This window comes from Alexandromys fortis, unplaced genomic scaffold (genome assembly GCF_014885135.2).
Source record: "Alexandromys fortis isolate MF-2015 unplaced genomic scaffold, M_Fortis_MF-2015_v1.1 scaffold_22, whole genome shotgun sequence".
Classification (NCBI taxonomy): domain Eukaryota; kingdom Metazoa; phylum Chordata; class Mammalia; order Rodentia; family Cricetidae; genus Alexandromys; species Alexandromys fortis.
This window is the reverse complement of record NW_026067900.1, coordinates 13,270,416-13,296,945: the sequence shown is the minus strand read 5'-3', so window position 1 is coordinate 13,296,945 and position 26,530 is coordinate 13,270,416. Positions and strand designations below refer to the sequence as shown.

Sequence of the window (26,530 nt, the reverse complement as noted above, 5' to 3'; positions counted from 1 at the left end):
GCCCTAATCAGAATTGCCTACAGTGTACAAGTTCACACTCAGTCTCTCAGCTTGTGGCTACAAATGGCTGATCTAATCAATACTGATTCCTGGTTGTCTATAATTGGGGTTGAATTTGCCTAAGAAGATGAATTACTTTTTCAAATAATTCAGAGAGGTTGGATGAATAAACCTAAGGACAATATCAAAGAAAGCCCTGAAGAACATTTTTTCAAAGAAATTATTTGAACACTAGTCATGAAGACTCAGGCTTGTAATCCAGCACTGGGGGAGACTGAGGCAGGAAGATTGCTGTGAATTCAAAGCAAACCTCAGCTACATAGTAAGTTTTAGCCCAGCCTGGGCTACAGAGTGAGACTCCGCCTTTAAAACAAGGCAAAACAAAACAGAAAACCCATTTGTGTCATGTGAAAAAAGAGTTTCCATTAGCCAGTTTGGAATTTTTTTTCTTTGACAAATGAGCATATGTAAGCCTTTTTGGTAAATGTTCCTATTCTAAGAATAGTCGATTGATGATCATACAGTTTGTGTTTAGGAAAAAGAAATAATGCTGTTATTTCAATCTACACCACGCTACATGGTTCTGATGATGTGATTAGTTTGCAAAGTAAAAGAAGCTAATCCAATATAGTCAACATATACAAATAATAGTGAGTGTGCATGCGTGGCCTGCCGGTCAGAGAGGAAACCCATGGTACTTTGCTGGAGATGAAATATCTTTGTCTTGGAAGACGTGTGAAAAGTCACGACTAGATGCTCTGCATTTTTCTTGTTTAATCCCAGGAAGGGTCACATTGCTGGCTTCCACATACCTCAGGAAGGCCGGAATCTACCACTGGTTTGAGGCATTCGATTTTCTCTGGAGTCAGCGAGACAGCTTTTAGATAACAGCACAGGGCTTGACCCTGAGTGAAGGCCACGTCTGCTGAAGTGGAGTTTTGAGTATCATGAATTGTTTTCATGGTTCCAAGTTTCCCCTTGAGAATTAAGAGGTGCTAAGTTAAACCACGTGGTCGCCTCCACTGCCTGAACAAAAATCGCCCTCCATGAGTACACGGACCCATCCCCTGATTCATTCAAGTGTGTGTGTGTGTGTGTGTGTGTGTGTGTGTGTGTGTGCTGTTTTGGAGTGGCCCCTCTTGCCTTTCGCTATAAAAGCATGTAAGTGCGGTAGGACGCCATTGCTGTTCTCTTTGGCTCTTATCTGGATATGCTACCCACTCACTGTCAGCCTCATTACCATTCAGACCACATGGCTGGTGATCAAGTTTCTACTTGGTTGTGCTTGTCAGTCTACACTTTGGTTATCCGGGGGGGACTCCTTGTTGCTGCCAACCACTGAGACTGGGCATTTAAAAAACCCTTCCATCATCTGGCATCTACTTAACTTCTCCAGTTTCATCACCACTACTCAACAGCAAAGTCCCTTGGCTTTGGGTACTTCAGGTTATGGACCATTCTTCAAACAAAAACAGTGGAAACAGTGGCTACTTTAAGACCTTGCCCCTCCTCGTGCAGTTCCCCTTGCTTGGGACACACTCCTCTCCAGTAGAGACAGTGTTTATCCTTTCAGATGCAGACTATCCCCTCCCATCTTCACAGAGATTCCGGAAGTGGCTCCTCAGTTTGGCCTCGCGAATGCTGTTTATGTTAGGGCTCTTCATGGTAGGCGTGGCCTCATTAAAGCTGAAATTGTTCTGTAAAATCTTCTGGGTAGTTCTGGAGCTTCTTGGCCCCATGTACACTGAGGGCAATCTAGTAACTTCTTAGGTTCCAGATTTCTAATGATGAGTATGTGAGGATGTATTAAATCAAGAAAAGAACTAGAAGTATGGCTGATAGTGTTTTATCTAAAATTTTTCTCAGTGAAAAAGCTTGATATTTTACTAATTTTAACTGTGTTTACATGTCTGACTGTAGAGCTGTTATTGCTTGCCTCACAAATGATACGAAAAAGACATGTATCCACCTCCTTCAGGTATGGGAACCCAGACTTCTAAACCTCTAAATTCTGTAACTCATAGTTTTTAAAATCATCTTTTAGGGACAGACTTCTTATATGGGTACATTTGGTCAGTTTATTTAAATCATGACTCTTTCTACTTATGAGTCATGAATTAAAATCTTGCCATGAACAATAAAACACTTAAAATATCATGGTCATTTTGGAGATCTTCTCCCTAGGTATAGAGAACACAGATGTTTGTTGATGCTACTTTCAATCACCCATGAGCCCTGCAGCCTGAGAGACAGCAAGAACATAAAAGGCCTTTGAGGCTATTTTCTCTGTGTTCACCAAAACAAAAGCATTCTCCTTATATTCTGAAGTGGGTTCCTACTGGGATTTGTGAAATAATTAATATATTCATTAAGCAATGTTCTCCTCATGGTTTATAGTTTTTAATTATGAAATGTTGGGGTCTATGCATTCTAAGTATTATACATTGTGGTTTTCATTTTAGATGGACATTTCTCTTTAAAATATTTTTATTATTGTTTGTGTGTGTGTGTGTGTGTGTGTGTGTGTGTGTGTGTGTGTACGCGCGCGCACAGGCGCCTGGTGAGGTCAGATATAGAGCTCCATAGGAGTTAGAGTTGCAGGCCACCATGAGCTGCCTGACTCTGGAGCTCAGAATTGAACTCAGATCCAATGCAAGAGAAATAGGTTATCTTCCCCAGGTTTATTTATTTTTGTTTATGTGTATGTGTTTGTATCTGTGTGACTGTATGCCGTATGTGTGATGATGACGGAGAAGGCCAGAGATGGCATTTGATTCCATGGAGCCCTGAGCTGTATACCATGATTATTGGGTGCTGGGAAATGAACTCTTCAAGAGCAGGGAACACTTTTAACCACAATGCCTTCTCTCCAGTTTTGTGGAGATTATTTTTTTAAAAAAAAAAAGATAATAAAAGGTATAATAGGTGCCTCAGACTTAGGTTAGGGGATTACAGAGTTTAATCCACACTTTACTTACTTCCCTAACTTTATGTTTTTAAATAGAAAGCCATGGGTCTGGTGGGCAAGCTTATGTTACTATAAACCTTAACAAAAATGCTCAAGAGAAAAATCATGGGTAACAACTTAGAAAAATGATATAAAATCTACATTATAAATTAATTTATATGGTATTTTAATACTTATCAACAAAATAAAAGATAAGCTAATGAAATAATATTTGTTCCCTTGAATGTGATTGAAGTTCTAGCAGTAAAGATAGAGTCATGGAAGAGGGGTCGAGAATATCAAGTAATAGACAAGGCTGGTGACCCGGACTCAGGTTTCAACTCACTGTGGCCTTGGACAGATTCCCTGTGCTTTGGCCTCTTTACCTGAGTGTTACAGTGTTTTGTCCTCGTTGTGTTGTTTGAAGATTAACCAGCTACTGGCATAGGCATGTGCTTGATATGTTGTCCAGTCCATTTAGTCTCACCTCTATGGTCACACTTAAGTGCGATTGTCTGTTCTAATCCTAGTTGCACATAAAGTCCTCAGATGGTTCATAAACCGCTGCTCACCATTGTAAGCAAGAGAGGGTCCATTCTTTATGTCGGAATCCGGGTTGGGACATCGTAGTGCTGCTGGGCGCCCTAAGCAGACAGTCTGAACAGCAGCCAATAATTGCAGATGGAATTTAGACTGTACCGTCCACCCCCACCCCTGTTATCACTCAGCAGTCCTGTGTCTTCTAGAAGCATTACTAAAAAGGTTAAGAAATCACCCACAGGATAGGCTGTTCTTGTTTCTATATTTGCACTTGGAGATAAAATGTCTTTATACTTAGGGCTTGGCTGACTCTTCCCCAGCCAGCTACACTGGGTAATACAGAGCCGTGCCGACTTCCATGGAGGGGATGATATTGAGTTCATTATTCTCTACTTCTTCCCTCTGATGATTTGTTTTGTTTCACTAACTTAGTAACCGATAAAGTGAAAAGACCAAAAAAGGTCACCTCAGGCTAACATCATCCTTACCGAATAGAAATGAATTCCTGCTATTCATTGCTCTTAATCCTAGTAGTCTTAAAAATGTCAAGAAAATCAGCCACAAGACGAACAATAACGGTTTCACATCACAAAGATGCTTATGCATACGCTGTATACACCTAATTTAACAAAATATAGGAAGCATTCTGATGGGGGGGGTTCTAAGTAGGCATAGTAGCAGTAAACTTTGTGTGCGTGACTACGGTTTAGACCTGTCGATTCTATTCCATTTCTGTAAACTGACAAGAGGAGTCTGTAAGCTGAGTTCTCAAACTCTCATTCTCCAGTGAAAACCTGCTTGTGGAAAAGAAGAGAAGGAAGGATGGAGATAGATAGATAGATAGATAGATAGATAGATAGATAGATAGATGATAGGAGAGAGAAAGAAAGAGAGAGAGAGAGAAGCCCTTTTTTTTGGCTTTGCAGATTTACTGCAGAGGCTTTAAGACCAAAATATAGGAACTTCAGGCAAGCATACTGAAGTATATTATTTTTTTCCTTAAATGGTCAGTTTTATTCTTTCCCTAGTAAGAAAGAGAAAGGCTGTTGGCAGAGTGCAACTGTCTCTGGTAGTAGCTGGGGCAGTTTGATTTCAAAGGCCAGGCATCCTTGTGGCAGAACTCAGGAGGAAAGTCAAACATGAACTGAGTTGTTTTACTGTTAAACCTCTGATTGACAACGCGAGAAACTCTGGACTGAGATGAGACTACTCCAGCACCCCATGCTCCCCATCCCGGAGGGCCTTGTTTAAGCCACCGCGACACCAAGACATGGGGTAGGTTTGTGTCGCTTTTCCTTTTTTGGGAAATGGTGTCAGTGTGCAATACTGGGTGATTTATATGTTTCTGCGGCCGGTGAAAGACAAACCAAAGGGTATTTTAAAGCTAGGGCAGAATTTGTCTCAAGTAATTTGCCTTTAATGGAGCCCTCAAGGTGAAGGATTTTTCTGGGTTGAGTTTCTCTTTGTCTCACTCAACATGGTGAAAATCACGCTTCCTGCTTTGTGGCTGAGGATTTTAAATGTCTGCGCTTAGGAATAGTTGGTCTTTCTTTTGTCGTCATTGCCAGCGTGCTCCTCCCAGGTATGACAAATAAATCACCTACCCCTTACTTTTGTAAAGAAAATCCACAGAAAAGCCATGGAATGAACATAGGCGGACTGGTTAAACGCGTTCTTTAAAATAGTAATTTTCTAAAGATCTGACACCAGAAGATGATTTGATTGAGAGCTGTAGGTTGCTGACATCACCAACACAATCAGGTTATGGCTAACTCATCTTGTGTATCTGCAAGACTTTCGCAAACATAACTACCCCCCCCCCCCCACACACACACAGACACTCATGAGTCACAGGCAATACAATAATAGGGATAAATTAACTTTCTTTTTCTTTAATACACTTATGTCTCAACTAACTCACTTTCGAGCTTTCTGCTTGGGCTGGAGCGCTACAGAACAACAGGAAAGGAAGAGGCATTGTTGAGTTCATAATGCTATTTCAGTGTGGCAGTAGACGCACATGAGGAAATGACACCCAGGGCCTGCGTCTGGAGCCTGCAGTTACTGTGACGACAACACACACTAAAATGAAAACAAAGATGGCCTGGCTCCCCAGCCCAGCCAGCAGGTTCTGCCAGCCTCACAGATTTCCTCGTTATTCTATAAGTCTCGAAAAGCGACACCGGAGGTATTCAGGGCTCTCAGGGCTCTGTTAGCTGTTTGGCAAGGGACCCACGCGTGAAGAGCAGCCTGGTATTTGGATCATGTAAGCTTGGTGTCCACATGCTGTCTCTTTAGGCATCGTCTGCTGGTTTGGGCACCACCAAACGGAATGCTTGATTCGCAGCCTGTTGCTTGTTCTGCTGGCTGTGTTTGTGGTGTTTACTCCTTAGGGTGTCCCCCAACCTTGTTAAGACATTCTGACCTTCAAAACTCGGCCCATTCAACAGATCTTTACCCAGCATAACAGGAATTTACCAGGAACGGGGACACTTAAGCCCCAAGTCTTGATACAAAATATAAAGATACATAATAGCTGTATGTATTTCCATTTACATCCAATTGAGTGTAATACATGCAAATGATGCTAATAACAGCCAGTTTGCACTCCAGTGCTTTGTGCTAGGCCGTATGCCAGCATATCCTGTAAATGACTTTGTTTTCTTCTCATAGCAACTCTATGATGCCACCCTCAATTGGAGTTTGAGCTCAGGGCCTCAACATACTAGAAAAATGATCTACCACTTTTAGCCCTATCTTATAGATTAGGAAAATAAAATTTCTACATGCTAAATAATTTGTCCAGTGGCAGATATAAAATCCAAAATCAGGGGATTTGACCATTTTTATGCCTTATTTTCAACCTTTTTTTTTTTTTTTTGAAATGCAGGAAGTGGCTCAAGGAGTAATCCCTGCCCCCAGTAGCTGAGCCGTGTTTACGGGAGAGTATAGAATTCAACACTAAAGGGCTCCGCTGTGCCTGTGGATGCAGAAGGTTCACCAAAGGCAAAGAATAAACGGACTGAAGGGCCTTTTCCCAGGGTTCCCAAAAGGCCTCAATGGCCAGTGAAGTCTGACAACCCAGCAAGACGTAGAAGAGCTGGGGCACAGAGTGCAGTACCAAGTCTAGTGACTGATTGTTTTTCAAGACATTTTGGGTGAAGGGTGTCAACTGACAATGGGCTGTCCCATCAAAATCAAAGACAAAACAAAGTAGAACAGAGCAGAGAGGCCTCTGTAGTTTAAAAACAATTACCTGACAGTTTTCAACATTTTTCTTTTTGTGAGACAGGGTCTCACTATGTAGCCCAGGCTGGTCTTGAGCTAGCGGCTCTCTTGCCTCAATTTCCTGAGTGCTGGGATTAAAGGTTTGACTACCATGCCTATATATGTACATGCATATGTATACACACACACACACATGCACTGTATAGCTGGGATTTGGCTACTGTGCGGCACTGCCAAAACATTTTGCTGGATACTTTTTTCATTCTTTTATCTCTTTAACACAAGAGTTACATGATGCTAAATATCTGGATGTTCAGAAGTGGGAAATTTTTAGATTCTGTTCACCGGTTGGCATTTACCTTCTGGATTATCTGAAATAAAAAGAGAACTGTTTGAAAAGGGGAGCAGTTATAATATAAAGGATATTTATTTTTATTATTTTGATGTATGCATGTATGTATACACCTGTATGTTGGTATGTTCATGTGACTTCAGGTGCCCCTGGAGCTGGAGTTACAGGCCATTGTAAGCAGCTCTAGTTGAGTGCTGGGAACTGAATTCAGGTCCTTTGCAAGTGCAACAAGTACTCCTAACCACCGAGTCTTCTCTCCGTGTCCCTAATAACATTTTCATGGAGTATATAGTGCTTTGCTTTTTCCTATGCCAGAGTCTGTAAGTAGTTTATTTTCCCAGCGAATCAAATAATTCCCCCAAAGAGAATCTCTCACATAGAATGAAGATGCATAATAGACTTAATTTTTGCCTTCCGAGAAATTCTGTAAGTTGAAAGCAGTGTCTTGGCAACTATGTTAGCATAGCTGAGTGCCTCCTCCCAGTACTTTCTTGGCTGATGCACAGGACTTGCACTGTGCCTTATAGGCTGTACGTCTTCCTGAAGCAAAGCTGCGGCTTCCTTTGCGGCATAGACCTGTTTCATACAGAGCAACAGAGGCAAAATGGTGAGACAGTGATTGATTTCATCAAGGCTTTCTGCTTCATTTGTAGATTCCCTTAAAGTAAATTCAGAATTCCCCCTTAGTCCTCCCTGCCTTTAAGTTAAAAGACCTAATATTGTCAAAGGAGGAGAATACTTAGTCTTCTATCCTTTGGAGATAAAGGGTTTGACTGGGTGGCTTCCAGAAGCTTTTCCCTGTTAGTCAATTACCCTAACTTTCTTTTGGCAACAAAACTGAGTGATAATTTCCATACTGTCTTTAGTGAATGTCTCTTAAGTGGAAGATATGAACGATTTATCATACTTAAGAGTGACTGAGATTTCTGTAAGAGCTGCTAATTTTCTCAACACTTCTGTGCCTGGTCAAATAGCAAGTGGGAAAGGGGTTTTGAGTTTTACACTGCCAGTGGTTTTGTAGACCGGGGCCATCTCTCCGAAGATACAGAGGAGCATGGGTACCCATAGACTCTCTTCAAGTAGGACCGTCACAGCCTCCAGTTGGGTGGGTATTAACGCTCTTGTATTAGTTATGCTCTGTCCCTGTGAAGAAATACCCACAGAATCACCTTAACAGAGGAGAGGTTTTCTTTGGCCCACAGTTTCGGAAGGAGCAGTTTATCATGGCTGTGAAGGCATGGCCGCCACAGTGGCTTGGTCAGTGGCGGTGGGAGCTTATAACATGGTAGAGCAAGCAGCTGAGCACTCAGTCTGGAAACCAAAAGTAGATACCACCTTCAGGGTGCAGCCTCAGCAACCTTCTCCTGCCAGTGAAGCCACAGCTCCAGAGGTTCCTGGCACCCAAGACAGGACCAGCACTAGCACCTGGAGAATGTCTCACATAGAATGAAGATGCATAATAGAATTAATTTTTGCCTTCCGAGAAATTCTGTAAGTTGAAAGCCTGTGTTCACGCAGGCCATTTTGCATCCCAGTGGTAACAGGACCCTATGAATCTGAGTCTCTTGGGAGTACTCCAAGAATGTAAGTGCCTAGACTATGGCCCCAGAGGTTCTAATTCAAACTGATCTGTGTGGAGGCTTTCACGTGACTATAATTTGTGTTCCTGTGTTAGAACCAGTTATCTAAAAGCATCTGGAAGGGAAGTCACTTGGCAGAAGCTTCCAAGTCCTCTCAAGGTTGAATTGGGATGGTAACAGAGCGTACCCAGGGCTTGTTAGTGGGCACTTCCCATACCTCCTGGTGGCTGCATTTCTGTCTTCGGTGAACTGACCCCAGGATCATATCTTGACTTAGCTTTTAGGGTCTGGACTCGAGATCAGTAACAGCTTCCTGGTTCATTTTTGTGATCGCATCCCAGTTCTATGGAAATGGCACAGAGGTAGGCTAGATTCAGAGCAAGGACCGGAACTCAAAGCCTTCAAGTCCTAGTGTATTCCTCTCTATCACACAGGTCTAGGAAACATTCTAGCAGCTAGCGATTATTGATGCCTTCTGTAAAGTAGGTGGATGAGATAGGTACTCACATACACTGATTCCACCCATAAAGGAGGCTGAGGGGATTGCATCTGCCTTGCTTCCCAGAGCTAGCAGGTGGCAGGTCTGAAAGCAGTCCAGGCACTCCCCAGCCTGTGCTCGTCCACTCTTAATCCCTCTGCTATTTTGGAGCTTGCTCTGAGAGTATAAGGTGTAACCGCAGCTGCTCCCTGTTTCAGCGTCAGAGTCTGGTGGCAGCTGGCTTTGGTGCGGTTAGCTCTCACGCCTGGGATTTTGCTTGACTAGGGATGAAGTCTGTGTCTTGCCTTCTTTTTTCCCCAGTGAATAATCTGGTTAGGGCATTCCCATTGCCTTCAAGACTTCTCCCAGTGGCTTTGCTCCTTAGATCTAGCCTTTCCTTCTTTGGAGGTCTGTGCAATTCTACATGTCTTTCTCGTGGGAGTGTGTTCTCGTTACGTTGCCAGTTGTTCTAACCACACATTTGAGTCCTGTGTAGATCCTTGGCATTTCTGTGCCTCGTGAGTCTGGCTTATCCCTTCCTTTCTGCCTAAGAGTCCTCGGCCTGCGCTTCCATACCACTCCCCAGCTTCTCAGACGCGGTCCACAACAACAGGAAGGGATTAATCAGTTCCCTTCTATAGCAGCAGGTGCATTGGGAGCAAGCTGCTCCGCCCTGTGAGACCGACAGGTCAGTGGGTCAATCCAGTCTGAAGAGCCTGTAAAATCAGCATTTCTAGGTAGTACATGTGGAACTAATTTGTAATGGATTCTGTAAGTTTCAAGTTCCAGGGAGCAGGCTTTTGAATACCTGTAAGAAAATTTATAAACATTACCTGGCTAACTGAACCTTTCTTGACCTAAAAATCAAGACACACTTTATTTCATACATTTCTCTAAACAAGAGAAACCAAATAGGAAGCAAGAGATTATTGTGATTATTTTATAGTAAACAAATAAATGCTAAAATAGGCTCAAGTATGATTTGAGACTGGTTTTAGAATCATCCACGGGTATTGAACAAGTGCTTGTTAAATTGAGCTCATTAAATATCACGAACTTGAGAAAGTATTCCCCACCAGTTTTTCTTATTGAAAGACTCTGCCTCCTTACCCACCGCAAACCAGGAAGATAATAAAATAGCCCAGTGGCTCCGGGCCTTTCTCCTGCTTCTCACCCTAGTGATGATACTATTGCCTTTCCTAAACAGTAAACTAAAATCGCCCGACACTCTCTGAGCAGCTGATGTTACGAGGTGAGTAAGGGTGGCTGTCTCTCTAATCACCGAGGTACAGACGCATTTCTGGTAGCCAGTTAGAACGCTATTTGGCATACCTTCATACCACAGCCCAAGCCTCAACCCAGGCTTAATGGCAACTGTTTGCTCCTCATCTTTTCACACGAGCTCATGAAAAATCCCCACAACCAGGCTTCTCCTGTAGTCATTCGCTGGAAGAGCTCTCATCCTCAGAAATCTATTTTGGAGGTCGGATTGCTCCACTCCCCTACAAGTGGCGAAGCAACAGCTGCCGTTTAATGAATGTCCCTGCTGACAGTTCCAGCTGATGGATACCACCGAGTCCCCCCACCCCCCCACCCGTGTGCACGCTCCCTGGGTCGCTCCCAGAGGAAACACGGAGCGGACTTGCTTGATCTTGCCTTCTCTGCCTTCTCTGCTACAGCTTATTCCCCCCCCCCCCCCCCCCCCCCCCCCCCCCCCCCCCCCCGTTGCATCACTTCCTCCAGATTTTAACAATGCTGTAATGTACATCAGTGTTCCCAGCTTCCAGGGAAGAAAGTCCCAGGGCACACATGTGTTCCTGGTGATGCACTGTGGTGGCCTCTTACCAAGACGAGCACGTGGAACTCTGAGCTCAAACAGAAGACAGGACAAGGGTGGGGAGCAGCCAGATGAAAGTGGCTTGGGGGTTTCTCAGAAAGTGAAGAATTTTGTCCCTTTGAGAAACAGATTAGACAAAAGACACAGCTCTTGTTTACCGCGTAGTGCTAATGAAGGACTACAATTGGACGCCTAGCTGGATTACATCTCACTTCAGTTTGTTTTTGGACATTTTCACAGGAGTTGGATTTCTCTGCATAGAGTGGCGTCTCTATTACTGTGTGAGATTTCAAAGGATTTGGGTTACGTGGGAACAAGTGACTGTAGGGGGGGGGGGGTCTGCTCCACCAGTTCCTGTTGAAGAACGTGTCCTGGGGTTCAGTAAGACTCCTGTAGTCAGAGAGGAGGGTAGACTGACGCTGAGCTGGGAGCATGAAAGATGGAACACAGGATCCCAGTGGCATGGCGCTGGACCGCAAACAGTGGTCTCACGTAGCGGCCAGCCTACGTGGGTGTGACGCGCTTATGGGTGGAGGGGGGTTCTGAGTTCTTAGAGCTTGTGGGAAAGCCTATCAGAAGGCGCAGGAAGGAGGGTTGGGTGGCGGGATTCAGGAGCCATGGAGCGTGGAAAAGAGGCAATCCCGGAAACTGTGAAGTGCCGCAACCTGAATGCAGCATCAAAGCAGCTGGGTGATACCAAGTCCAAGAACAAAATGGGAGGTCGGCGCACCTATTGCTTCATTCAATAGGCATCTTACTCAGAAACACATATTTGCTAAGGCTCGTGTGTGAGGCACCATCTTAGTAGGCATCTCAGTAAGTCATATTTGCTAAGGCTCGTGTGTGAGGCACTGTCTTCCTTATTTCCTCGTTGGTATAATAAATACCCTGACCGTGGTAGCTGAGGGGTCAAAGGATGTATTTTGGCTTATTTTTAGGAGATAAAGGCCATCATGACAGGGAAGATAGGCAACAGATAATGGAGGTGCGACGGCAGGAGCCAGAGTCTGGCTGCTCACTCTCATCCACTTCTAGGGAAATGAGTGTGGACAGGAAGTGAGGCTAAAGGTCTCTCCCCGTGACTACTTCCGTGAGGATCCACCCCCCAAGTGCTCTACAACCTTCCCAAACAGCACTATCAGAACAACCATGTGTTTAAACACGTAACCCTAAGGGGACATTTAGTATTCAAAGCACAACGGGAACCAAGGTTGAGATGCTCTATTGATAGCGCATCGTCTGTACTGTCTCACAGGGATACAAGTGAAAACAGCCTAACCTCAATACCGTCTAACCAGTAAGCACTTGGTGTTGTGAAATCCCAGAAGCAGGACCACTTACAAGTTTGGGGGTGCCAAGCGATATATGTGGTAAATTGATTCTTGCTGTGGTAAAAGTAGGAATGGTAAAGCCAAAGGGGAAATAGGGCTGGCCAGAGAAGAACCCAGGGAACGCAGCAGAAATGAACATGATTGAAACGTGCCAAGAGTTGTTGGGACAAGCTCACGTAGCTTAACCAAGGGGGGCTGGGAAGTCACAGCTTTCCCCATGTGATAATTTTAACGTCTTAGAAATATCGTGAAGAGAATCCACTACAGACACACATTTTCATCACACTTCAGACTGTAGTGAACTTAACGAGCCCGGGGAAATAAGCATTTGCGGACTGAAAAATTCCTGGTCCCTACCGCTCACACTGCTAGCACTCTTCCAGAGCGGCCAGCGCACTCACTGCGTTTGAGAAGGGTGGCGAAGGCATCCTACCAAAGTGTTTGCTTTTGGCCTTTTACAAGTTTGTGCACTTGAACAAAATACTCAGACATATTGCATCTGCCAAGCACCTCACTGCTGTTGAGGCTATGAACTCCAGAACCAGCCGAGAAGGCTTTAAAGCACAAGTTGAAAATGTTGCCTCACCATATATTAAAATAAAACTCGAGGCGCTGGAGAGATGGCTCAGGGAGGAAGCTTCCTGCTCTTGCAGAGGACTCTAGTTTCCAGCACCCTCTCCTTTGGGTGGCTTACAACTGCCTGTACCTCCAGTGCCAGGGAGTACACCCTCTTCCGGCCTCTGTGAGCACCTGAATGCCTGTATACACAGAGATGTACACATAAATAAATAATAAAGCCTTTTCAACAATTGAAGCCACACAAGTTAAAACGTTTTCATACCGGTATCAAGATCAGTTTACATCAGTTGAGAAGACTTAGGAAAAACTCGGACCAAAAACCAGGGCTGTGAGTTGGCCCACCGCCACATCCATCCCATCTGTGGTCTGCTGGAGCATGTGAGAGCACCAGTCCTGCAGACCCAAAGGTGCAGGATCTCCCTGACAAAGGGCAACAACAGGATAAGCAAGAGGCGCCCCAGTGAGGGCCCACTATGCAGGGTATAGCAGAAGGCCTTGAACCAAACCAATGACTCATAGCAATGAACACTTACAGCTAAAAATGTATAGACTAAAGGGATTTCTTTCTTTCTTTTTTTCTTTCTGGTTTTGTTTGTTTTGCTTTTTGTTTTTCTTTTAAATTTTATTTTGAGGGGGGAGGGTTGCAAGGGCAGAGAACTGATGTGCAATGATAGGGAGATGAATGGGATCAGGATGCACGATGTGAAATCCACAGAGAATCAATAAAAAGTTAAAAAAAAAGAAACACTTTCATAGTGGTATCAAAATCAGTTTACATCAGATGAGGAGACTAAGGAAAAATTACAGAAAGTAAAAGTCAGAACAAAACAACCCCCTCACACCTTGCCATATAAAAATTTAATGTTGGAACACAGGCATAACAAACCTCCAGTGGCATTGCCATTGAACCAACAGCGTTGAAATAAAGACTCCGGAGAAGTGAAATTAAATTTCTATGTCAGACTCAAATGCATATTAAATAGATCAAAAATTTAAGTTAGAAAAAAATAGAACAAAAATTCAAAATCCTCAAATATGTACATAGAAGTAGATAGATTGTTTTGGGGGAACCGTCCTAATCTAGATTTTAAAACAAACAAACAATCAAGAAACACTCCAGGAAGTTGGGCCAGTGAGATAGCTCAATGGGAAGGGAGCTTGCTGCCAAACCTACTGATTTGAGTTGGATCCCTGGGGCCCACATGATGGAAGAGAGAACCAACTCCTGTAAGTTGTCCTCTGACCTCCAGTGCGCTCTGACACCCGTGAACACCACGGTACCACCCCACGTAAATAAGTATCAAACAAAAAGGTTTAGAAACCCAGTGGAACAACATAGTCAAATAAATTTGACTGTTAAAATTGAGGAAAATTCTTAAACAAAAATAAAAATTAAAAAAAAAAAACCCACATATACCAACAACAGAGTAAGACATGGATGCAAATAGATGCTATAAACCCAGTGCTTTGGGAGATTGCAGCAGGAGGATCAGGACTTCAAGGCCAGTTTTAGCTATGTAGTGAGTTCAAGGCCAGCTACTTGCAAACCTGTCTCACCCTAGATAAACAAAACAGAAATAGCACCAACTTTCATGAGTTAAAATTTAAATAGCAATTTGTGATTTAGTAATCAAGATCAATATCTTTAAAATAGGAAGCTCTTTTAAATAAATAAAGGAAACACCGTATTAGAGAAATGTATAAATGACATAAATAATTCTAACGAACTTGTGGAAGATTCTTTAACCTTACTGGGAGTTGATATGATTTCAGCCAGCATGTTAACAAAAGACTCAAAAATTCCGACATTAGTGTAGTGAGGGCAATAGGAAAGGGATGCTATATATTGCTGGCGGGAAATATGACAGGAACAGGCTTCCTGAAAGGCAATTCAACAATATGTGACAAAATGCTTATAATCAGAAGAAAAATAAGCATATTTCTAATCTGAAAAAATAGGAGAGTCCACACACATGTGATGCTTCTGAGAGCATATTGTTTGCTTTTCCTTCTATTGTTTTCAAATCTTACGTCGACTCTGAAAAATTTGGCAGATCTAAAGACTCTTATTTTTTAAAAAAGGCAGCGTACTTCTCCCTCAGTTGCTTGGTAGATTTCCTAGGAAGGAGCTTTCTGAACTGGAGTTTTGAAGCAGGCTTCACAGCCCATCCTATGTAATCACTGAATGGCCAGGACTTCTTGGTGGCATCTTGTTTCCTGAGGAATATTATTGTCCGAACATAAACTGATAGCTCACATTATACAGTGTCATCAAGGATGGATGTGCCCCGTAGGGGAATCCCCTCCATAAGGGAGGTACATCATTCCCAGATGCTTGACAGTTAGTGGATTGGTATGGAGCAGGGATCTGAAGGGAAACTCCCTTGAGACCTATGAGCTCACATTCCTCTTTTCCGGCGTGGGATGAGAGGCAGTCCTGCTTTGAGAGAAGCCTCTCCCCGTTGCTAGGCACTTTGTGAAGACAAGCCTGCCATTTGCATCATCTTTGTTTGCTGTTTGGTCCTGGGGCTGAGGTCAGCAGTGCTGTGTGCTTGCCTTGTCTTTCCAGATGTAGTGACGGTTCTATTTATACTTGTTTATTGTTACGTGTGCATGCCTGGTGTGTGTGTTCGTGTGTGTGTGTGTTTGTTCGTGTGTGTGTGTGTGTGTGTTTGTCTGCAGATGGAGGTCTGAGGACAACTTTGTGGAGTGGGTTCTCTCTTTCTACCTTCATGCAGATTCCAGGACTTGACCTCGAATAGACAGGTATGAACGGCAAGCACCTCTACTCACTGAGCTGTCACGCCAGCCTGAGACCGTCTTACCTTTCTCATACCCACGTGTGAGGGCTGAGGCCAAGTATCACAGAGAATTCTGTTCACTCGAGTGGGAGTCTGAACAACGGCGATGGGCACACTCCGCTGCCACCTTCTCCTTGGTGACTGCTAGACAGAAACACAGCTGTGGTCGTCATGCGCCATTTTGCTCTCTCTGCTTTTAGACACTTAGTATCTCACACAGCGCCACCTGAAAAATGCTAACTAGAATGCGTCAGAAATGAACAATTCATAGGTTTTAGAAGTTCAGTAGTATTCTGAGTGGTGTGACCTCCTGTGCCTCCCAGCTTTGTCCTGCCTGGGATATGGATCACCCTGGCTGTACACATTTCCGGCCAGGTCGTCATCAGTAGCCTCTGTTATAGGATCAATCATCTGCAACATAGTATTGTGTTCAAGGAACTGCCATTTTACTGAGTATGGGAATAGTGAAGGGCAAAGGTAAAACATGAAGTAATTCAGAAGGAGAGAGAGACAGGCAGGCAGAGACGGAGAGACATGAGAGAGACAGATGGAGACAGAAAGAACGGGATGATACGACTTTATTATAATATATTGTATCTTGTTATTAACTCATATTTGTATCTAGTGTACAAATTAAACTTTATCACAAACATGGAAAGGACAGACAGTGTCTGGAGGGTTTGTGTGGTATGATCAGCAGTTTCAAGTATCTGTTGGATTTATATCCTGGCTCTTCCTTCTACAGGGGTTACTCCAGTTTAGCTAGCAGTGCTTTTATCCTTTCCCTTTAAATGGCCTAGCTCTAATATTCTCACATCTGTGTTTTATACTATCTCCTCTTGTATCCCTTATCTAGTCACATTGTGATGTGTGGGAATTGTTTTGTTGAGGCTGAGTTTCATTTATTCTTGTACTTTCTATATAACTGAAATCCACTTGAATCCCTGGTCTCCCTCTGCTATGCTGCCCTCATGAAAATCACATAGAGGTCTACATTAGTTGTAAACTGATTGACCCATTAGCTCAGGCTTATTATTAATTCTTATAACTTATATTAGCCCATTATTCTTGTCTATGTTAGCCACATGGCTCTGTACCTTGTTTGGCGAGGCAGTCACACCTTGCTTCTTCTGTGTCTGGGTCAGGACTGCAGACTAGGACTTCCTTCTTCCCAGAATTCTCCTGTTTTCATTGATTCACCTCTACTTCCTGTCTGGTTGTCCTGCCTATACTTCCTGCCTGGTTAATGGCCAATCAGTGTTTATTTAAAATATGATTGACAGAATACAGACCATTGTCCCACACCATAGGATTACTCTTGGCTGAGAACTGCTGCATAGCTCACTTGGTTCTATGGCCTGAATCCTGTTGGTCCTTAAGTCTTTTAGGAAACAGAAAAAGAATAGTTGAGACAAACTTTTTTTCTTTTAGAGATAAAGTGGCTTTCAAGAGAGGCTGTCAATTTTTCATTCAACACAGAGTCATGAACTCAGTTCTTCCACTTAAAATTTTAGAGTCAGTTTTTCTTATTAGTTTTTCGTAATTGATGAAGTTTCCTTTTTTCTTACAAGTCTGTGATGTATTTAACAAATGTCATTTATTGGACACATATTTTAAGGACCTGCGGTGTTCTTGTCTTATAAGTAGACACTTTTGCAATGTCAAAACTGTGATCCCTCCTTAGAGCTTATCTAGGGAGTCCAGCAGCAGCGCAGGATCTTCTGCAGCTCAGAGAGTCTGGGAATAGTCAGACTTGACCAGACCCAGACCTGACTGCCTGAGAAAGTATGTGCTCATCATGCCCCAGACTTCCTTCCGGAATCTAGAAACCTTAATTAGTGACATGGGAAAATGTTGAAGGAAGCAATGAGAAAAGAAAAGAAAAATGTAGCTAAAAGACTTGAAATGTAGCTATACACTGCTTCTTGGACTTGTCATGGTCTCTGGCTGGGTTTGGGAAGAAATAGACTACGCTGCATTCTCTGTGTAAGCTGTGTAATTTCTGTGGCCAATACACGTGCTATGGATGCTGTGGATAGGAGCTGACGCTTCCAGTGCTCTAAATACTTCTTTGTTAGTAAATCTATTCAGTCCGTTAACCATAGCTAATGTTTTCTCACTGGTTTAAACATGTCACAGCTAATGACCAATGGGCAACGAGAAAGAAAAATAAGTCCATTTCTGAATTTATTCTCTGTTCTCACTTTAGACAAGTTAATTTTCCTTAAATTATCAGGTTCTATCTTAACCAGAGGCCATTTGTGGTTATCAAGAATAAATGTTTGTATGTTTGACCTGCAGTTTTACATTTCACAGTGAACGTCAAATTCTATCAGCCTGGCAGCACAAAACACTGAATGTGCAAATCAAAATGTTGAAAAAGGAGTAATTCTTAGATTGTATGTTTGTTCTGCCGGTTAGTAGGGTAAGGAGATTAGAGCAAGACTTTTCTTTTAATTAACCTGTGAATATACTTAAACTAAGAGGACACATTCTCTTTCCAGAGTAGCCAGATCAGAAATTAAATTAAAGGACACGTCTCCTGGGAGACTGGGTGAGTGACTCACACGTCACCCGAAAAGCAGCCACAGAAGCAGGGCGCCCAGGATACCTGTCATCTTTACGATCCTACCGCGGGCAAGGAATGACAGGGCCAGCGTGTGACTGCAGCCCCTTTGGGTTCTCCAGCACTGCGAAGAAATAGTTTACATTGACAAAGATTAACTCATCGTTGTTAATTGACTAGACCAAGAAACAAAACACCCTGGTACTTAGAAACACACACACACACACACACACACACACACACACACACACACACACATCCAGGGGTGTCTGTGATAGTTTCCAACTGGGTCATGAAGGCTCTGACCAATCAGTGCATTGAACTCTTGATGGAGTTGTGGTAATGTGACGCTCTGCCCGAGCCCCGTCTCAATTGTGAACTAGAATACATCATTCCTCCTTTCAGCTGTTCCTCTCAGGTCCTTATTCACAGCAATGGGGAAAGTAAGCAGTATACTGCCTCTTATTATAACTTCATTTTCTTATGTTTCACCCTGATGGCATAACATGATTTGTACATTAAATTTAAATTGCCACTTACTAAATGCAGCATATTAAACATTGAAATTTGGCAGACTATACTGGAGTATAGAATCTTGGAATATCTTTCCCTCTAATGCTCTCTTTCTTAGTCATCTCCCTAGAACTAGTCACCACTACCATTGTAATGAATATACTTCTGGACTTTTCCATAGTTACTCATAGGAACGATTGTGCATGTGCACGCGCGCGCGCGTGTGTGTGTGTGTGTGTGTGTGTGTGTGTGTTGTTTTCAATTGAATAACACAGGAGCAGGGAGTAAAGCTCAGTTGATAAAATGCTTGCTTAGCAGTCAGGAAACCCTAGGTTTGGATTCCAGAACCACATGAAAACAAGTATGATTGCACATGCTTGTAATTCCAGTACCTGACAAGGATCAGAAGTTCAAGACCATCCTCAGTTACATAGAAAGTTTGAAGCAAGACTGAGATACAAGAACCTGTCTCACAACAACAATGACACAAAACTGAGATCAATGAAAACAAAATAATGTATGTGTTATTGCACTTACCAACAACACTTATATAATTCTTCCTTCAGTACAATAGGTTCATACCTGAGTTTAGACAGGTGCAACCTGGCCTTCCATAGAAGGAATGCACAATTATTTCTTTAGTCATTCCTGTTTTTAGAAATACCTAAACTGTGTTTGATTTTTCACGGTGACAAATATCGTTGAAATAAGAATCCATGCACTTGACTCTTGGGGCGCATGGTTAAATGGCTGGGGTGGATATAAACACAATTTCAAGGTGATGAGGGCTGCAGCTCAACTTCTAAGTGGCTTTACATGCTCTGTCCTTTCCAGTTGCATGTGAACATGCTTAGGGAATCTGAATTTCCCCGATCAAGATGAGGCTGAGCAGCAGTCTGCTTCTATCTTGGCTATTTTAAAAAGTTCTTCTGTGAACTGCTGGTTTATGTCATTGCCTCCTTCTTCCTCTGGTTTTCTCCATTTAAATGACTTGATTCTAACCTTTTATTGTCACTTAGGTTAGAGTGTCTTATGTGATCCCTTGGGTTAGTTTCCTTTCCATTACCCTCATGAAAGCAACTTAGGGGAGAAAGGGTTTATTTTGGCTTACAGATCATGGGCCATGTAGTCCGTCATGACCAGGAAGGCATGGAGACAGGGGCCTGAGGCTGGCTGGCACACTTCACTGAACTACAGGTTGAGATTCTGTCTCAAAGAACAATATGAAACAGTTAATTAAAACCAAACAAACAAACCTGAAAGACATTGTCACTGGGTATGGTAATTCATGCCTATAATCCCAGAACCCAGGCAGCTCAAGACAATTTACAACTTCAAGACTAAGTTGAGCCAGTCAGTTTGAGGTCAGCATGGGATACATAATGAGATATTGTCTTTAAAAAGAAAAGAGGAACAAGAAAAGGGATCAAAAGCATTGTAGTGGGACAAGGAGAGAAACAAAAGCAGCAGCTAGCTGGGGACTGGTGTGTTGCAACATCCGGGCAGAAGATGGAGCTGGGTCGAAAATGGAAGCAATGCAAGCTGTTCACATATGCAGTTCTGAGATCTGAGGATATGAGGGCGAGGAAAAGGATGAAATCAGAGTCTCACATAGCAACCTGAAGTCCGGAGTCACCACTGATAGAACGGGCACTTTGCGGGAGTAAGACCAGAGAGTGCACGTAACATGTTGAACTTGGAATGTCTGCTTAAACACAGAATCAAAGATGTTGGGTAGATGGTTGCAGGTGCAATTATAGGCTGGTGAAAACCACCTAGGATGGAAACAGTGTTATTGACAGTGGGCAGATACCTTCTCTGTTAGTGAACTGCAAGTCTTTGTACGCCTTTGCAGGTGAGATTTAGCTAGCTGTGAAGTGGGATAAAAATACCATTTTGTTCTTAACAGAAACGAGGAGAACTAATCATAAATTTAGCCTTACAAATACTTGCAAAGTAGGTGTGATTTTCTAACATTAAGAAAAACAGTACTTCTTAAAGGAATGGATGCTTTGTATCCAGGATTTTTTTTTTTTACTTTTATTGATTCTTTGTGGTTTTCACATCATGCATTCTGATCCCACTTATGTCCCCATCCCCCCATGTCTGCTTTCTGCCCTTGCAACCTCCCCCCACAAACAATACCAAATTTAAAAGAGAAACCAAAAACCAAAGAAAACAAATAACCAAAGCAAAAATAAAAACAAACCCCAAAACAACAGCAACAACAAAAGAAGAACCTGTTGTGAGCTGTTGTGTAGCCCAGTGAGTCACATGCTATGTTCATTGCTGTGAGGTCTGGTTCAAAGCCCCTGGTTTCTGCTACACCGCTGGAAATGGGTTCCTACTGGGGCTCCTCTTGGATTTCTTGTCATTGTCCTGTGTCATGGAGATCCCGCTGTTTTGAATTTGTAGGTTCATCCACTTCACATGCTGCAACAGTTCATAGATTGGGTGGATGTTGGAGTGGGCCAACTCATAGCCCTGGCTCTGGGCCTGGGGAGTAGCTGGGTTGGTCAGCTTGCTGGCTTTCCTTCATCATCACTACCCGGATGAGCTCCTAAACTCTGCTTTGACTAACTCACCCAGTGCAGCCTACAGCAAGGAGCAGGGCCAGTACTCCTGCTCTCGGGCCCTCAGATCATATCGCCAGGGCCAGCTCTGCTGTGTTGCCCAGGCAATGTGCAGAGCCCTCTCTCCCGATTGCTGTAGGACTTATACAGAAGAGCTGTGGCAGGGAGATTCAGCTCTATTGTGCTGCCCAGACAGGAAGCAGAGGCTGTTTCCTGGTTCACTGAAGCCGGTGATGTTCAGGGCCAGCTCTCCAATTCTTGTGACCCCAAGGCCAGCTTTGTACCTGCCACAGGTGGTAATAGGTAATAGGGAGTCATGGTTCGCTCACCCCTACCACTACATGGCAGATGGGGGAGATGGGGTCAACTCTCCTGTTCTCATGCCTTCAGGGATGTCTCACCGGTATCCCTGACCACAGGGTCAGCTCTAGTGTGCTTCCCAGGTGACCTGCACACCTATGGTGAGAAGTGGGATCATTTTTTCCTGAGTGTAGGAGGTGGGAGGTGAGCTTTTCCCCTGAGGGACAGGGCCAGATAACCTGCCGCAATATCCAGCAAGTGGCAGGACCAGTCATCCTAGGGCCAGTGAAGGGTGGGGCTGGCTTAGCACAGCAAGGTTCCAAGGATCCTAGCGCTAACACCGGCCATGGGTATCACCACGGACCCCAGCTGTGGCAGGGCCACAGACCCAGACAGTGCTCTCGGTAGCAGCTCAGGCCCCTCAGATTAGCACAGCCTGGCAGCAGTATCACCCTGTAGACATCAGTATGGTCCCAGGTGGCTGTCTAGATCCCTGGCATTTACAGAGCCCTCGGTGGAAACTGGAGCCATGAATACCACCCAGATGCCAGCCTCTGAAGGGCCACGGACCCAGACATGGTCCTCAGGAGCTATGCCCAGAAGTCTCCAGGGCTCCAGGTGGCAGCACTGGCTACCCACATGAGCATGGCCCCAGGTATGGCATGGGTCTCACAGCCTGATATAATACCCATGTCCAAGGTGACCAACCAGACCCTAGTCCTCTGCACGACCCTTGGTGACAACAGGAGCCCTGGACATCAACTCAGACCCTGGTTTCTGTAGGGCCACGGACCCAGACATGTTCTTATGCAGCAGTCCTGGCTTGGATGACACCATGGCCTTGGGTGACAGACAGCACAGGCCTCTCAGATCAGGATGCCCCTGATGGCAGCGTGGCTCTTTGACATCCTCACAGACTCAGGTTGTGACCCAGACGTCGGATATCTATGTGACCTTTGGTGGTGACATAGGCCACGGACATCAATATAGACCTAGCTGTGGTAGGACCATGAACCTAGTCAAGGGCCTAGGCAGTAGCCTGGGCCTAGATGTCACCATTGTCCCAGGTGGCAGCACAGGCTGTTGGGACTGGTGTAGCCCCCTGCAGGAGCAAGGCTTTCAGATACCGACATGGCTCCAGGTGGCAGCCTAGACCCCTGACATCAGCATGGTCTTCAATGGTCTCAGGAGCCACAAACATCAACACAGTCCCTAGATGGCGGGATCATGGACCCAGACATGGCCCTTGGCTACAACCCTGGTCCAAACCATACCATGACCCCAGTTGACAGTATTGGTCACCCAAGACTGCCTGGCACCAGCAGCAGTACAGCTCTCAGATACCAACATGGTCACAGGTTGTGGCCTAGATCCCAGGCATCCCTGTGGGCCTTGACTGCAACATGGACCAGGGACGTCAACACAGGCCTCAACTGCAGCAGGACCATGTTCCCAGATGTGGACCTTGGCAGCAGCCCAGGTTGTCACCATGGCTCCCAGTGGCCATGCAGGCCACCCAGATTGATATGGCCCCTGTGGAAACACAGCCCTCAGACACTAATGTGGCCCCACTACAGGCCCCTGTACAGCCCCCAGGCCCAGGCGTTTCCCTGGACTCAGGTGGCCAGCTGGCCGTTCTCGTCAGCCCACTCCTCACCGCCCTCACCTCTCCGGATCCACCTTTCTCCTCAGTCAAGAAACCTATTCCACCTCTCTGTTTCTTCCACCTCCCCACCCTGCACTCTCTCCGCACAACGGTGCCCAGCTGCCAGCACCAGAGCTCTTGGCTGGATCACAGGTGACACTTGGTTGAGTACTGTCTACCCAAGTCACAAGGAATGGCATGGAGCTCTTGCCTTTCCTCTCTCACATGCCCGGCCTCTGGCAGTACTTGGTGTGTTGGAGGGCGCCTGATTGCATGGCGTCAGAGGCACCAGGCAGGCTCCTGGTTGATTGTGGACCCCACAGACCCAAAAGTCTGAGGGGTGCCATCTGTGTCCATTGCCACCTAGGATTTTCTAATTGTCATAGCAAGCCCTTTGGCCTCTTTTGTTGATATCGGTGTTGTGTTGGGGAGAAAGTCTATCTGAAAGAATAACTTACAAACTGTAAGCTTGTGGGCATCAGGCCTTTGTCTCATGATATAAGAAGGCGTGGAACTTTGTAATCTGAAGAATGACATCAAGGTCTGATGTCTTGGGTTCTTCAGGCCAGACATGGAACAGCCCAACATCTGTGCCAGAATGCCCTCTATGAAGCGTGATATTTCCACTTGAATATTTAGTCATCATGATCGTGTTCCATGATTTTAATTTATAAAATATGGTTGTTGTTTTTTCAAAGCCACAGGAGCATAGCAGTTTTGTTCAGCCTTTTCCTTCTTTCTCTACACTGATTTATTTTTACTCCTGGCTGATCTTTAATGTGAACAATACAATTATCACTTTCTTTCAGAAATAAAAAAAATGTACATGTGTTTCTGAATCAGAAAATAAGGTGATATCTAAACACTAGTCCAGCTCAGGAATAAGGACTATGAGTATAAAGAAACTATACAGGTAAACGGAGATAAGACATAGCCAAAGGCTTATGTCTATAGTTCATTTGCATAGGGGCTTTCTGTGCTGGATGTGTTACAGTGACCACGCCGTCATGTGGTTCCCAGAAAATAGCTCTGAAGGCATCGCCTGGGTCACCACCGGAAACTCTCTATCTCTGCTTGTTTCAGCTGTTCGCAGTCTTAACTGGGCAATCCCAAACTATGTATGCCTGTTAGGAAAGGGATGTTCTGCTGTGTTTACCCTTGGGAAGGACTAGGTGCCTTTCTTTCTCTTGCGTCTCATCCCAATCACTGTAGCTAATTGAGTTGTGATAGAACAGGATAATTTCATGATTTCAGTGACCTTTTTATTAATTTTTTTAGTGTACCAAATAAAGTGCATTGTGTGTGACCCTACATATCAGAGAAAATATACAATATTCTCCCTCCTTCCCCCCTCCACTCACCCCCACAGTCCCCCGTCTGTTTCCATAACACACACACACACACACACACACACACACACATGCACACACACGTTATGTGTAGATTCAACATATGAGAAAAACATTTGCCCGAGTCTGGCTGATTTAATGTGACTATCTCTGTTCTACACATTTTCTTGCAAATCATAAGAATTTCACTGTTCTTTAATGCGAATAAAACTCCGCTGTGCATATGCACATTTACTTGGTGGTGGATGTAGGGGCGCCCAAGCCTTGGCCACTCCGAGTAGTGCCATAAACACAGGAATGCAAGCATCTTCTCGGTAGGCTGATTTAGATTCTTTGAGTATATGCTCAGGAGTGGTGTTCATGGGTCATATAGTAATTCCATTTTTAGTTTTCTGAATCCCAGAAACCTCCATGGTGCTGTTCTAGTAAACAGTCCCAGCAGCAGAGAATAAGAACTCCTCTTTCCCTGTATCCTTGACAGCATTTGACTTTTTTTTTTTTTTTTTTTTTTTTTAATAATAGCCATTCTGACTGAGGGGAGATGGAATCTCAAAGCAGTTTTCATTTTGCATTTCCCTCAGGGCCAAGGAATGCTGAACAGTTCGGATTTTTTTTTGTGATGTTTAACTTTTGGAGTTTTTTTTTTAGACTCTAGAATCTAGATATTAATTCTCTGTCAGATACATAGTTGGTAAAAATTTTCCCTTCTGTAGAGTGCCTCTTCTTTCCCTGTCAGATGACCTAGGAACCATTACTTTTTCTGTGTATTGGATGCTAAGTGCCAAGAAGTGTCTATCAAAGAATATGGTGGTCCTCTCTTCATGTGATTGGGTTTAGATACTGTGGGAGACAGCGGTGGGTATGAGCTGAGACTCAGAGCAGCAATGCCCTGAGCTGAGGTAGCAAGTTCACATGTTCCACCCCAGCCGTACAGGTTTCTCCTCTCAGGCTTGTCTTTTTCTCATCAATACAATTTGTCTACTCTGTGCTAAGAGATAAATATTTTAACTTCGCAGTTTTCACACAAGATCTTATACTTTTCTTTTTCTTTTCTTTCTTGCTTCATTGTTGTTCTGGTTCTAGAAGGTTTTGGTTTGTTTGGTTTGGTTTTTCAAGACAGAGTCTCTGCATAGCTCTGATTGTCCTGGAACTCACTCTGTAGACCAGGCTGGCCTTGAACTCATAGAGATCTGCCTACTTCTGCCTCCAAGTGCTGGGATTAAAGTTGTGCATCACCACTAACCAGCTCTGCTGTTCTGTTTTTGATTTGTCTTATTGTGGTTTTTTTTTTTTTTTTTTTTTTTTTTTTTTTTTTTTTTTTTTTTTTTTTTTTTTTTTGTTCTGAGTCAGGGTCTTATATGTAGCACTGGCCGACCTGGAGCTCACTACGTAAACCAGGCCAACTCAAACGTATATTCACCTGCCTTTGCCTCCCAATGCTGGGTTTAAAGGAACGTGTCATCATGTCTGGTTTCATCTTTATTCCAATATATGAGACATAATTTTAGAGAATAGAAAAATTCTATGGCCAAGCCACTAAATATTCTTATTTGGTGTCATGAGAAGTAATAAATGGGTTCTGAAGTCCTACTTGCTTGGGCTAAAATTCCGATACTAAAATACTTTTTTCCCCTCTCTATCTCAGATTCCTCAAGTGTAAGGTCTGATGATGACGCAAGATGATTCAGACTGGAGCAAGGGCAGGCACGGTCTTCACAGGACTAGGCTCTCTATATTTAAATCTCTAGATTTAAAGAGAGATTTAGTGTCTTTTTAAAATTTATTACTACTGGTATGTGTGTGCATGTGTGTACGTGTGAGTGTGTATGTGTGCATGTGCGTGTGTGTGTCCAGTTCTGAGGACTGAACTCAGGTTGTGAGGCTTAGTGTCAGATACAAAGAGAGGCCTTT

At 43.9% G+C, this 26,530-nt stretch overlaps 1 protein-coding gene and 1 pseudogene across 2 annotated transcripts in view; one reads left to right on the top strand and one right to left on the bottom strand.

The window, feature by feature from the left end:
* LOC126489925 (5'-nucleotidase domain-containing protein 2-like) overlaps positions 1-962 on the bottom strand; it is a 36,283-nt pseudogene extending 35,321 nt beyond the window's left edge.
* Positions 1-26,530, top strand: part of Filip1 (filamin A interacting protein 1) — a 150,188-nt gene that overhangs the window by 1,227 nt on the left and 122,431 nt on the right. The window lies entirely within an intron of this gene.